The following is a 12,016-nucleotide window of genomic DNA, read 5'->3' on the forward strand; positions in this document are numbered from 1 at the left end:
CAGTAGGAACAGATCTCCAACGTAACCTGAGGACCTACTGTATGTCCATTTTATCTAGGCTATCCAGTTTTTTGGAGTAGAGTAGTTCATGGTATTTTTTTTTTTTTTACAATCCTTTGTATTTTTGTGGGGTCTGTTGCTACTTCTCCTCTTTCATTTCTGATTTTGCTTATTTGGGTCCTCTCTCTTTGTTTCTTGGTGAGCCTGGCTAGAGGTGTATCAATCTTGTTTATCCTTTCAAAGAACCAGCTCTTGGTTTTGTTTATCTTTTGTATTGTTTTTTTGGTCTCTATGTCATTTATCTCCACTCTGATCTTTGTTATTTCCTTCCTTCTGCTTACAGTGGGCTTTTTTTTGTTGCTCTCTTTCTAACTCTTCGAGTTGTAGAGTTAGGTCATTTATTCTCATTGTTTCTTGCATTTTAACCTTTTTTAAGTGTACAGTTCAGTGGCATTAAGTACATTCAAATTGTATAATCATCAGCTATCTAATTTTTAAAGCATTTAAAGACACTGGGGCATCCAAGTCTATTGGTAGTGGGCCAAAAGTTCATTAATTAAGATAATTAATCTGTGTGTGTGGGGAGGGGCAGTGAATTTCTAGTTGGTAATAATGGCTTGGTGAACAATTATTTAGATGTAGCTCAAATGCGCATTTGAATTTGGGAGCTTTATTTATATTTATTATCTTCTTTCGGAATGTCAGTCTCCCAATTTCAGGAAATTAAACAAGAATATCTCACTATTATGTTGTTAATTACATTCAGCTTTAATTACATTGCTAATTGATCCCAGCCTACTAGCTTGACATCTGGGTGCAGCAGGCATACCATAGAAGTGACAGGCAGGTAAATATACCAGAGCGTTCATGCGAGTTACCTATTAGATGAGTGAGTGCTGCTATAAACCTCTGGTGGTCCACTTTGGGGGCAGCAGCGTGCTGGCTTTCTGGGAAGGATGGATATCAGGACTCCCTCCAGTTTTCTCTTAACCAGGCTGAATATCCTTGTTTTCCTTCATGAAACACAGGTTCTAAGGCCCTTTATAGAGTGCATTGTTCTTCAGCTTGTTGACTCACATTCCTTTCGAAGTGTGGCATCTAGGATGGAACCCAGCACTGCCAGTGCAGAGCAAAACACACCTCCCTAACTTTGGAGGCATACCTCTACCCACAGTACCCTCAATAGCATCAGCCTCCCTGTCAGCTTTCATGTTGCTGGCTTATGTTGAACTTAAGTCAGTTCAACCTCCAAACCTTCTTTATACAGTGGGGTCTTGACTTATGAGTGTCCCGACTAACGAGTTTTTCGAGATATGAGCCGTCTCTCGGCCAATTTTTTGCTTTGAGTTGCAAGCTAAAATTCGGGTTACGAGCCAGCTTCAGATACCCCACCGCTAGTTGGCGCAGCAAACGTCACAGTGAACGCCAGTGATTTGACATACGAGTAATTTGAGTTAGGAGCTCCGTCATGGAACGAATTAAACTCGTAAGTCAAGGCCCCACTGTATATATTATTGTGACATAGACCTCTGACCCATGTCCTTACGAACTGGCCTTTGGACTCAAGGATAAGAATCTATTTCTATCAAGGATGAAAATATTTGCAATGCTCATGCCATGGACCTTGCTCACACATAGCTTTTTCCCATTTTTTATTATTCCCAAGACTAATGGGGCAATGTGTGAATCTTCATTTTCCTCTTCAAAGAAAAAAAAAAGGTAGGGAATAAATGGGGAGACACTGGGTTGGCAGCTTTTTAAATTGGTTAGAAGAGACTGGGTTGGGTAGAAGTTTGTAGTTTTGCAAAATAGTCCCAAAACTGAAACTGGTCTTTTAGGTGCAATGTAGCTTGCAGTGGTGGCCACATACTGTTTGACTCACAATTCTTCACCTTTGCAAAGTACTCTGTGGCTTGCCAGATTGTGCAAACCAAAGTATCATAGACTTGATGTATATATAAAAAGCATATTATTGTGGATTAGATTATAAAACAGGCACAATGCCGTAACCGGTTTGGCTCAGTGGATAGAGCATCGGCCTGCGGACTGAAAGGTCCCAGGTTCGATTCCGATCAAGGACATGTACCTTGGTTGTGGGCACATCCCCAGTAGGAGGTGTGCAGGAGGCAGCTGGTCAATGTTTCTATCTCATCGATGTTTCTAACTCTCTATCTCTCTTCCTTCCTCTCTGTAAAAAAATCAATAAAATATATTTAAAAAAAAATAAAGCAGGCACAAGTGGTCATTCTTTTAATATGCCATCCTTCAGGTCTCATCTTGCAGTTAGGAGGGTTTTCTTTATGTGCCCTTGACTTGATGCCATTCTAAAGTTAATAGAGAATATTTTCAGAATACAGTTTCTAAGAACCCTCAGTTGTTAAATGTTCAGTTTGCTATTCACCTCTCCTGCTCTTTCTCATCTTAACCAATGGGGAACATACATAAGGAATAATAGAGAAAAGTACCACTCTTTTCATAGATAAACAAGCTCCTGACACCCAAAGTAAACTTTGGTAAAAGTTGGATTGGAGAACCTTATTCAGTGTGAAGTTGAAGTGCATGCTTCCACCACCCAGCCCAACCAAACCTGTCATTAAATTCACATGCTCAGCCGCATGGCTAAGTGAGCAAGTGAGTAGCTGGGCCTGCAGAGCCAATGTAGTCACTTACCCAACTACTCACATGCCAGGGATACAAGTCTGCCACACCCACCCAGTCATAGGTTAAACAAGAAGAACGGCAGGCCTGGTAGGCATGGCTCAGTGGTTGAGCGTCAACCTATGAACCAGGAGGTCATGGTTTGATTTCTGGTCAGGGCACATGCCTGGGTTGCGTGCTCAATCCCCAGTGTGGGGACTGCAGGAGGCAGTTGATCAATGATTCTCTCTCAGCATTGATCTTTCTACCTCCTTCTCCCTCTCCCTTCCTCTCTGACGTCAATAAAAATATATATAAAAAAAAAGAATGGCAGGCCTGCCCCACCAAGGAGGGCCTGCCCGGGGGGTGCTTACCATAAGGAACAGAAATGCAAGCAGTAGTATTTATTTAAAATATTTTTATTGATTTTAGAGAGGAAGGGAGAGGGAGAGAGAGAGAAGCATCAAGGATGAGAGATGATCATTGCTTGGCTGCTTCCAACCTCCTGCAGGCCTTCAACTGGGGACCGAGCCCGCAACCCGGGCATGTGCCCTTGACCGGAATCGAACCCGGGACCCTTCAGTTCGAAGTTTGATGCTCTATCACTGAGCCAAACCAGCCAGGGCCAAGTGGTAGTATTTAATACAGTGATGCTGCATGCCATGAACTGCAGCACACTGAGTGTGAGCTCTCACCCCTCAAACGACCCACTCTCTCAGTGGAAAGTGAGTCTGGGACAGGAGAGACCAGAGCATTCCATCCAGTCCTCCTAAGAGAGGGGAGAGGGAGCGCAAGGCCCTTCATCTCTCCACTGGGAATATACAACAAGCACCACTATTCCTCCACGCACCAGCATCAGTTTTTTAAAGTAATGCTCTGTCTATCCCTTGTAGGATGTCTCATTTGTGATTGAATCGAAGGGTTGATGATTGAAAATAAGCTTTAATCTGAAAAGATGGTGGAATTTTGATCAGAGAAAAATGTTATGACTGGAAAACTCCCCATGGAGAAGCTGTAAGTCAATCCTCGGTTTATGCAAAGCAGCACCTGTGCCTTCGTGCTGATGATGCACATGTAGCAATTAGCGACGCTGAAATGCCAGTCTCACACCTGGGTTGGGAAAGCCTTCTCCCTCTCTGGGAGTCGGGGTCGGGAACTCCAGCTTAAAGAGAAACAAACATGAGAGACATATGTGGAAAGACACTGAAAAGTTTGTGACTACTTGGCTTGGGAAAGTGCCTTTTATTTCCAAAGCAACATTTTAAAAAATATATATATAATTTATTGATTTCTTTTACAGAGAGGAAGGGAGAGGGATAGAGAGAAACATCAATGAGAGAGAAACATCAATCAACTGCCTCCTGCACATCTCCCACTAGGGATGTGCCTGCAACCAAGGTACATGCCCTTGACCAGAATTGAACCTGGGACTCTTGAATCCGCAGGCTGATGCTCTATCCCAGTGATGGCGAACCTATGAGACACGTATCAGAGGTGACACACGAACTTATTTTTTTGGTTGATTTTTCTTTGTTAAATGGCATTTAAATATGTAAAATAAATATCAAAAATAGAAGTCTTTGTTTTACTATGGTTGCAAATATCAAAAAATTTCTATATGTGACACGGCACCAGAGTTAAGTTAGGGTTTTTCAAAATGCTGACAAGCTGAGCTCAAAAGGTTCGCCATCACTGCTCTATCCACGGAGCCAAACGGGTTAGGGCTCCAAAGCAACATTTTTAAGAAAAACGAAACTTCTCCATGTGAGAACTTTTTTCTTTGTACTTGTGTTTTATATTGAAATGAATGCAGTATAGCAATGGCCATGAATGACTTGGAATTAGGCAAAGTCAGGATTAGGATCTGGCTCTCTTACCTATGGGGGACCTTGGTGAGTCACTTCACCTTTCTGAGCTTCAGTTTCCTCATTCAAAGTGGAGATAATCATAGTGATCAACAGGGTTGTTGTGCAGATTAGAGATACTGGCTATAAAGTGCCTGGTCCAGAATGAATTGTGATGATGATGGCATATCTTTTTCTAAATACTTTATTCTGCATCACAATAGGTGAATTTGCTAGTTTTATTTGCACACCACACTAAATCTACGAGGATATTTTATGTTTGTTCCTTTATGTGGTCAGAAAAACTAGGTCATATTTTAAAGTGGGAATTACGAGATCATGATCCAGATAAATCCTTTCTGTTCTTTGTTATTGATTTCTCCGGAGAATTAGGCCATCCAACCATTTGCAGATTTATTGGAGTCAGCATTGAAGTGCCAGATGTGGTTATTATGACAGAATCCTGCCCAAAGGGAAGTTTGATGGATGTTCTGCTCAATGCTGACATTCCTCTCAACTTGGGTTTTCAGTGAGAGCCAGGCATTTGAGTAGTGGGAGATACAACCAAGCCCTTTTCCCATCAACGTTCCAAAGGATCTATTGTAATGCAATGAATTCATTGCTTTATCTTGGAGGAGGTTTTATGTTATATCTTGGGGCACGGATGGGAAGGAATGAGTCATTACATCTAGACAGGGATACCTAGAGGGAACAGGATTTTGAATCGGGCCTACCCACAGTGCCCAGGGAAGACCTGGCTGGAAATGCTGGCAGAAAGTCCTTTAACATCTAAAGAATATAAGCTACAGGCAACAGCAAGTCATAGCAAGTAGGCACTGGCTTCTAATTACTTTATCTAACAAACACTGGGCTAGACCCTGAAGGTCACAAAAATAAACAAGAAATGTTCCCTACATTCAAAAATATCTTGGTCTGGTAGGAAAGACAAATAAGTAGAGTTATAGAACAGTTGATAGAAGTCCTTAGGGGAGAGTCAAGTGTATGGGAGTAGCGATTAGTCCAGACTGGGCATGGGAGTGGGCCAAGGAAGTTTTCTCAAGGTGGAGGTGGGATAAGGAAGAGTAAAAGTTTGCCAGGAGAAGGGGAGAAGAAAGGCCATTCTAAAGGGAACAGCATGTGTAAGAGAGGATGGTCCAATCTGGGATTGTAAATAGATTAGTATGACCAGAATTTAAAGATAAAGGTGGATGTGGAGGTAAGGGTGGTGAGAAATGAGACTAGAAGGATAAGTAAATAGTCTTTAAATGGGCCAAAGTAGATATGATAATTTAGTATTTGATAAAAATGGAATTTCAAATAAGTGAGGAGAGATTGTCTGAATAAAGGATTCAGGATGACTGACTACCCATTTGGCAAAAATAACATTATATCCCTAGTGCACACATTTAACCAAAATTAACCTGGGGACTGCTTTAAATTTTCAGTTAAAAAAGTGAAACTTTAGAGGTACTAAAAGGAAACACTCATTTATGATTACATAATACCACAATGAAAACTAACAGGCAAATGAGTAATTGGGAAAAGTTTTTCCAACATCATCTCTTACTGAGTATAACTAAGAGTTCAGGTTGATATCCATAGATTAGTGGGTATTAGCAATGTAAAAAGCATAACAAATAACCTCTAGTCTGTAACTATAGACAAATCTATGAACATCTAAATTTATTTTTAAATATATACCAGTGAACCAGATTTACTTGGAAAAATATTCATTTTTTTAACAGATAATTATGACCTTATAGAATTAACAAATTTGGGTGTAGCTAAGTTTATCTTAAACAATGTCTCCACTATCTCTGCATTTCAGAGAGGAAGTGAAATCTGTGTGGATTTTTAATTTGTTCTGGGTGAGAAATTTCACATCACAATGACCTGTGTATCTTTTTGTAGCTATGCCATGATTTTGTTGGAGGTTGCCACCTGAAGTGACCCAGTCTCGGTAAGATGCTATTGAACATATTTTCAAGTGAGCCATCAGGGAGTCTGCTTCTCCATTGCTCAGCAGCAAACAGTGTGCCCTATCCTGGCACAGGACAATATTGTGTCTGATTTGTTCATATATGTTTAATAGAGAATAAGATATATCTATTCTCCTCCTGCTGCTCTTTCTCCTCCTCATCTATAGTTAAACTAGAGGCCCAGTACATGCGGGGAGGTCCCCTCAGCCCAGCCTGCACCCTCTCCAATGCTGACCTGGTCCACCCATGCAGCCTGCTTGTTCAGTCGTTTGGTCATCCCTCACTAACCCCCCTGCTGGCCTGGTCGTAGGCAGCCATCTTTGTGAGGGTAATTTGTATATCATCTCTTTATTATATAGGATAGCATATGCTTTTGGTTTGAAAAAGCACTGAACCAAAATCCCATACTGTAAAGTCTCCTGGGTACTAGGATGAGTTCCTCCATCCAAATCTAGGCCTATTGAGTTGAAGGAGAGCAGCACTAAAAATACTCTGGCTGCATCTGGAACACAGGGACCTTTGGGATTTGTTTCCTTTGACCACATTCCAATCATAATGATGTTGAGCATGGATTTTATTCCCCAGGATGCGAGTTCTTGTCCTTTAATAAATCTTTCTCACCCTCAGGCTTTGTTTATTTATTTTAAGAAATTTCTTTCCAGATATATGAATTCCAACAGATCACAAAAATTATACATATTTCAACAGAGACCAAAAACTGTCATTAAGACATTGTCTATAGAGAAATGGGAGGTGAATGAGAGTGGGACATGGTTCCTTGAAATTATTTTTCATTTTATTATTTTAAATGTAAAACATTTGGCAGTTGTGTTGAGCAATAGCTTCACGTGCTTCTGAATGTCATTTAACAGATAAACCGAGTGACATGGGGATTTCAACCAGAATGATCAAATATTATTGATTGACCTTGATACTTTTAAATTGAATCAAAAAGGAACAGAAGGAAAGATGATAGTATATAATGAGAAAATCTGTCCCATTTCTCTCAATTATCTGGTTACTGCCCAGCTTTAATATATGTGTAAGTAAATTAATTTCTAATAACCATGCAATTTAAGTGTAATTCCACAGAGATGGGAGAAAAAACACGAAACAAACTACCACACTTTATGGGGATTGACTCATACTAGTCACAATTTGTTATCAATATCTGAAAGTACATTCTCTCAGAGTGCAGATGAGCAAGGTCATTTCTACACTGAGCAGTAAACCACATATGGAACTTGTCTATGGCAGGGGCTAGGCTGACATCACTCTGTCCTCTACAGGAGGAGTGTGGGGAGAGGGTGTGGGCTGCAGGGGGCAGTGGGCAATAAAGGCCTGAGCAGCAGGTAGAGTCAGTCAGCCGTGCCGAGGAGCACCGGGAATGACTGGCTGTTTGGGAGGGGTCCTTTGCTGGAGATTCTTAAATGCCAGGTTGAGAAAGTCACATGCGATCAGAAAGGAGCACTACCAGCTCTTTACTAGTGGGAATGGCATAGAAGAAAAAAGAGAAAGAAGAGAGAGGTGGCAGAATAGAATTTTCTTTCCTTTGTGGTTAATTAAGGCACATAGTAAGGCCTCCAGAGTGAATCTCATAAGGGAATGTCTAATTTACAGTGTAATTCTAAATTCTTGTTAACAGATAAATTGATACACTTGTTAATTTGTCCTTTTTACCTGCCAAGGGGTTGAATCAACCACCTCAGCTTCTCCCTTTGGGGTCATCCAGAACTAGAGCTATTAGCTGTAAGTCACCTTATTGATTATTTATTTGTGCCATTTCGTTTTCAGATGAGGCAGTTGAGACCCAGAGAGACTGAGAGGCATCTTTAAGGCTCGAGCTCACTACTCCCTTATTCCCATTTAGTTCTCTGGTGGAAGGTCACAGATTCAGCCCTGGAATCCCGTTTCTCCCACTTCCATTATAATTTTAGGCAACCTCAATATCCATGAGGATAATGTGTCCAATACCATCCTATTAATTTTTTGACCCCCATCTTCTCCCATCATCTTGTCCTTCACCTGCCTCAGCTACCCATTTCTATATCTCAATCTGAGATATCATCATTGCCCATAATTGGATCTCCTCCAAATTCTCCATTTCAATATCTCACTCTTTGACTTCACCTCCCATTTTCTATCGAATGCACTTTAATTTTCAAACCCCACCAATGTATCAGGCTGGGAGGTCCAATCCATTGACCTGACTGCACCTCACTTTCTCTCTTATGCCTTTACCTTCCCACCTGGCTTAGATTACATGGTCTGTCATTGATATAGATTCCTAACTCTCTTCTGTTGTCTTATCACAAACTGACAAACTATATATGTTTGGTGGATTGCTATATACCATCTCTGGACTATAAATTCCTTGAGGGCAGGGCCTTTGGTTTGCTCTGCTATATCCTGAGTGCCTAGATCATAGTTGAGACATGGTAGGTGCTCAGTAAATACTAATTGAATGAATGAATGAATGAATAAATAAATCAATAAAAGCAAGGATAGCTTTCAGAGGGGTTAAAACTATATTTTGCTCTAGAGATTTTTGCACATGCTTTTTTTGATTGTTTCTCTTTTTTTAAAAAAAATATTTTTATTGATTTCAGAGAAAAAGGGAGAGGAAGATAGACATAGAAAACATCAATGATCTTTCATCATTGATTGGCTGCCTCCTGCACACTCCCTACTGGGGATGGAGCCACAGCTTGGGCATGTGCCCTGACTGGGAATCGAACCATAATCTCCTGGTCGATACTAAACCACTAAGCCACCATGGCCAGCTGATTATTTCTAATGCTGTTTTTTTTCTTCATTTCTTTTCTCCCCTCCCACAGAAAGAAGAGCCTTGTTCTGTGGAGTGTCCTCTTTGTGACAGGGAAGCCTGAGAATCGCTGTCCTTGCCCTTCAGAGTGTGCAGAGGTAAGAAAGTGAGGAAGGAAAGGGAACTTCTTGAGTTCTGACCCTGAAGCCATCACATCAACTAAGCATGAACTCATGTTATGTATTGGAAAGAGATGTATCAACAAGAGTAATCTCTTGCCTCAAGTAACAACTTCTTGGCATTTTTCTGATAGAGATAATCCAGTTGGCAATTAGAATATGTGTTAGGAACTTGGAACAGAGGCTCAGATGGAGACAGAAATTTGGGGACCACCACTATCAATGGCTAAATGGAGCTGTAGATGGAGATGAAGCCTCTTAGGGAGAAGATGTGGAGAGAAAAGAGAAGAGAGGGCAGAATCCTGAGATAGGAGCCCAGCATTACTGTAGAGCTCTGGTGCCATAGACACACAATGACAAAGTGACACATATGAGGATGAAAACAAATCTACAGATGCAGCTGTGGTGCCATAATACCCATCGCTTTGGGATTTAGATAAGCTTATGGGCTTTATGATAATTTGTGTAATTGATAGGAATTAAGTTAATAGAACACAAAATGAGAATTGTGACTGTAAAAGGGTTACGTACTGTTCATGGGACAGCTAAGGTTAAAAAAGGCATAAAAACCCAAAAATAGATGATTCCAAATTGCTCAGTTCTGTAATTCTGTTCAGAATATCCACAAATCAGTGTGTGCTTGTTATTCTTGATCACTGCAGTTGATTGGGAGGTGAAGAAAAAACAACCCACCCCAAAGACCCATGTTTGGACAAGTAATGAAGCTTTTATACAAGATCCTAGCAAAATTATTCAGGACATGATGATTTCTTTGTTAAGCTTGGGTGACTTCGCAGTTCTCACTAAGTGCATCCATTTAGGTGTGGATTTACCAGAGCATTCAGGGCAAGTCTCAGTGGTGTACCCCCTCAGAACTGGTTTGGTTACTGATCACAAGGAGATGATAATTTTAAGCCCAGGGCCCCCTATGGAAATTCCACTGCTTTCTAGGTGCTTTCAAAGAGTCAGAGATTATTACTCAGGGGGAAAATTGTTCCCATGAAATAATTTCTCTTTGTGATGGATGCTTAGATGGAGAAGTGCAGCAAACACCTAAAAGTACTTGTGGCAGAAAGGACCCATGACTTAATGCATGAAAAACAGAAAACCGGCTACCTGCTCTATAGTAAGTAATGTCTTATCGAAATACATGTCAATATAAAGCCTGATTTGGTTAGTTCATGAATTTCTACTTAATTTGTTTCTCTGGAATACTGTTTTCTGAGAACAATTACTGAAGCCATGGAAATAACAATTTTACATTCTTGTTTTAAAATCCTGTGTTCTCCTTGCATGGATTTTAAGGGGTCGGTTTTCATTTGCACTAGACTTTCGGTAACTGAGTCTTTTTAACAGAAATCCAAGTCTGTAAAAGGTCAAAGGTAGAAGACAAATCTTCACCTGTAACACCAAGGAAAGGATTTAATGTCAGCACTGGATCTTGGGTATCTGCACATGAGTCTTGCATGGAAGGGCCCAGCCCAAGGGAATGGAGCTGGAAGAACAATTTTCCTAGGAAGCTGAAGGGGTGGTGCTCAGGCAGGTAGAAGATTTCAGCCCTAGCAATGGAGTGGAGCAGTATGATTTAGACATGGTTCAGAACTTGGGCTCTGGAGTGAGCCAGAGCTGGATTAGTGTCCCAGCTCTGCCTTTTTCTAGTTTCATGATTTTTGAGCAAGTCACTTTATTAGCCTTAGTTTCTTTATCCCATGAAATAGAAATTAAAAACTGTACCTACTTCATAGGAATATCACATTCAGTGAATTAATTAAGTTAATGCAGAGGCAATGCTCTTAGCAAGTTTCTGGTACAATGTGAAATGTTCCGAGTGGGCCAGGGTCGCGCACCTATGACATGAGGCCATAATGTATCAGAAGAACTTTTATCCCAGGCACCTGGGTGCAGGTGGACGGAGTCCGAAAAGGGAATCTGTGGTGATTGAAGGGGGAGGCAGACTTTTATTCACTTCTGCTGGCTGCAAACAGTTCTGCTGACATAAGGGTCCGGTCTGTCCTTGGTTCCTCCTGGCATCAGATGTCTTAGTGGTTATCTAGGCTATGCCGAGCTCAAAGCTGCAAACTTTCTGCAAGATATCTGCTAAGCACAATAAGTTTCCTTTGTCCTGTTTTATTCTCTTTACCCTTTCACAATGAAGAGCTCAATGTATATGATGATGATGATGATGATGATGATGATAATGATAGACAAGGATCTTTGTTTGAGGGACCTGCCAGAGAGGTTTAGGTGCCGAGACAAGTGTCACCAGTATCCCAACAGGTTGGTCTTTCATAATGAACTAATGCCTGGGCCCCACCTCTCTGATATCCTGTGAAAGTTCACTGGTAAATTCTAATGTGCAACCCTACTTGGAAAACTACTGACTAGCAGTTTAACAAGGTAAATTCTAATGTGCAACCCTACTTCGAAAACTACTGACTAGCAGTTTAACAAGTAAACTAAACACTGTTTTAATGCAACAGAATCAGTAAACACATAGTAGCAAGATACTTGCCAAACCCATAATTCTTTCTTTTTAAATATATTTTATTGATTTTTTACAAAGAGGAAGGAAGAGAGATAGAGAGTTAGAAACATTGATGAGAGAGAAACATC

The 12,016-nt window shown here is 40.8% G+C and overlaps 1 long non-coding RNA gene across 1 annotated transcript; it reads left to right on the plus strand.

The window, feature by feature from the left end:
* The first annotated feature begins 3,555 nt into the window (after positions 1-3,555).
* LOC107182261 lies at positions 3,556-10,526 on the plus strand. Its single transcript, XR_001512981.1, has 4 exons — positions 3,556-3,651; positions 6,393-6,441; positions 9,298-9,382; positions 10,436-10,526. It is a non-coding gene; the product is annotated as an uncharacterized LOC107182261 (long non-coding RNA).
* Positions 10,527-12,016: the final 1,490 nt, after the last annotated feature.

Source organism: Myotis davidii, unplaced genomic scaffold, assembly GCF_000327345.1.
Source record: "Myotis davidii unplaced genomic scaffold, ASM32734v1 scaffold534, whole genome shotgun sequence".
Lineage (NCBI taxonomy): Eukaryota > Metazoa > Chordata > Mammalia > Chiroptera > Vespertilionidae > Myotis > Myotis davidii.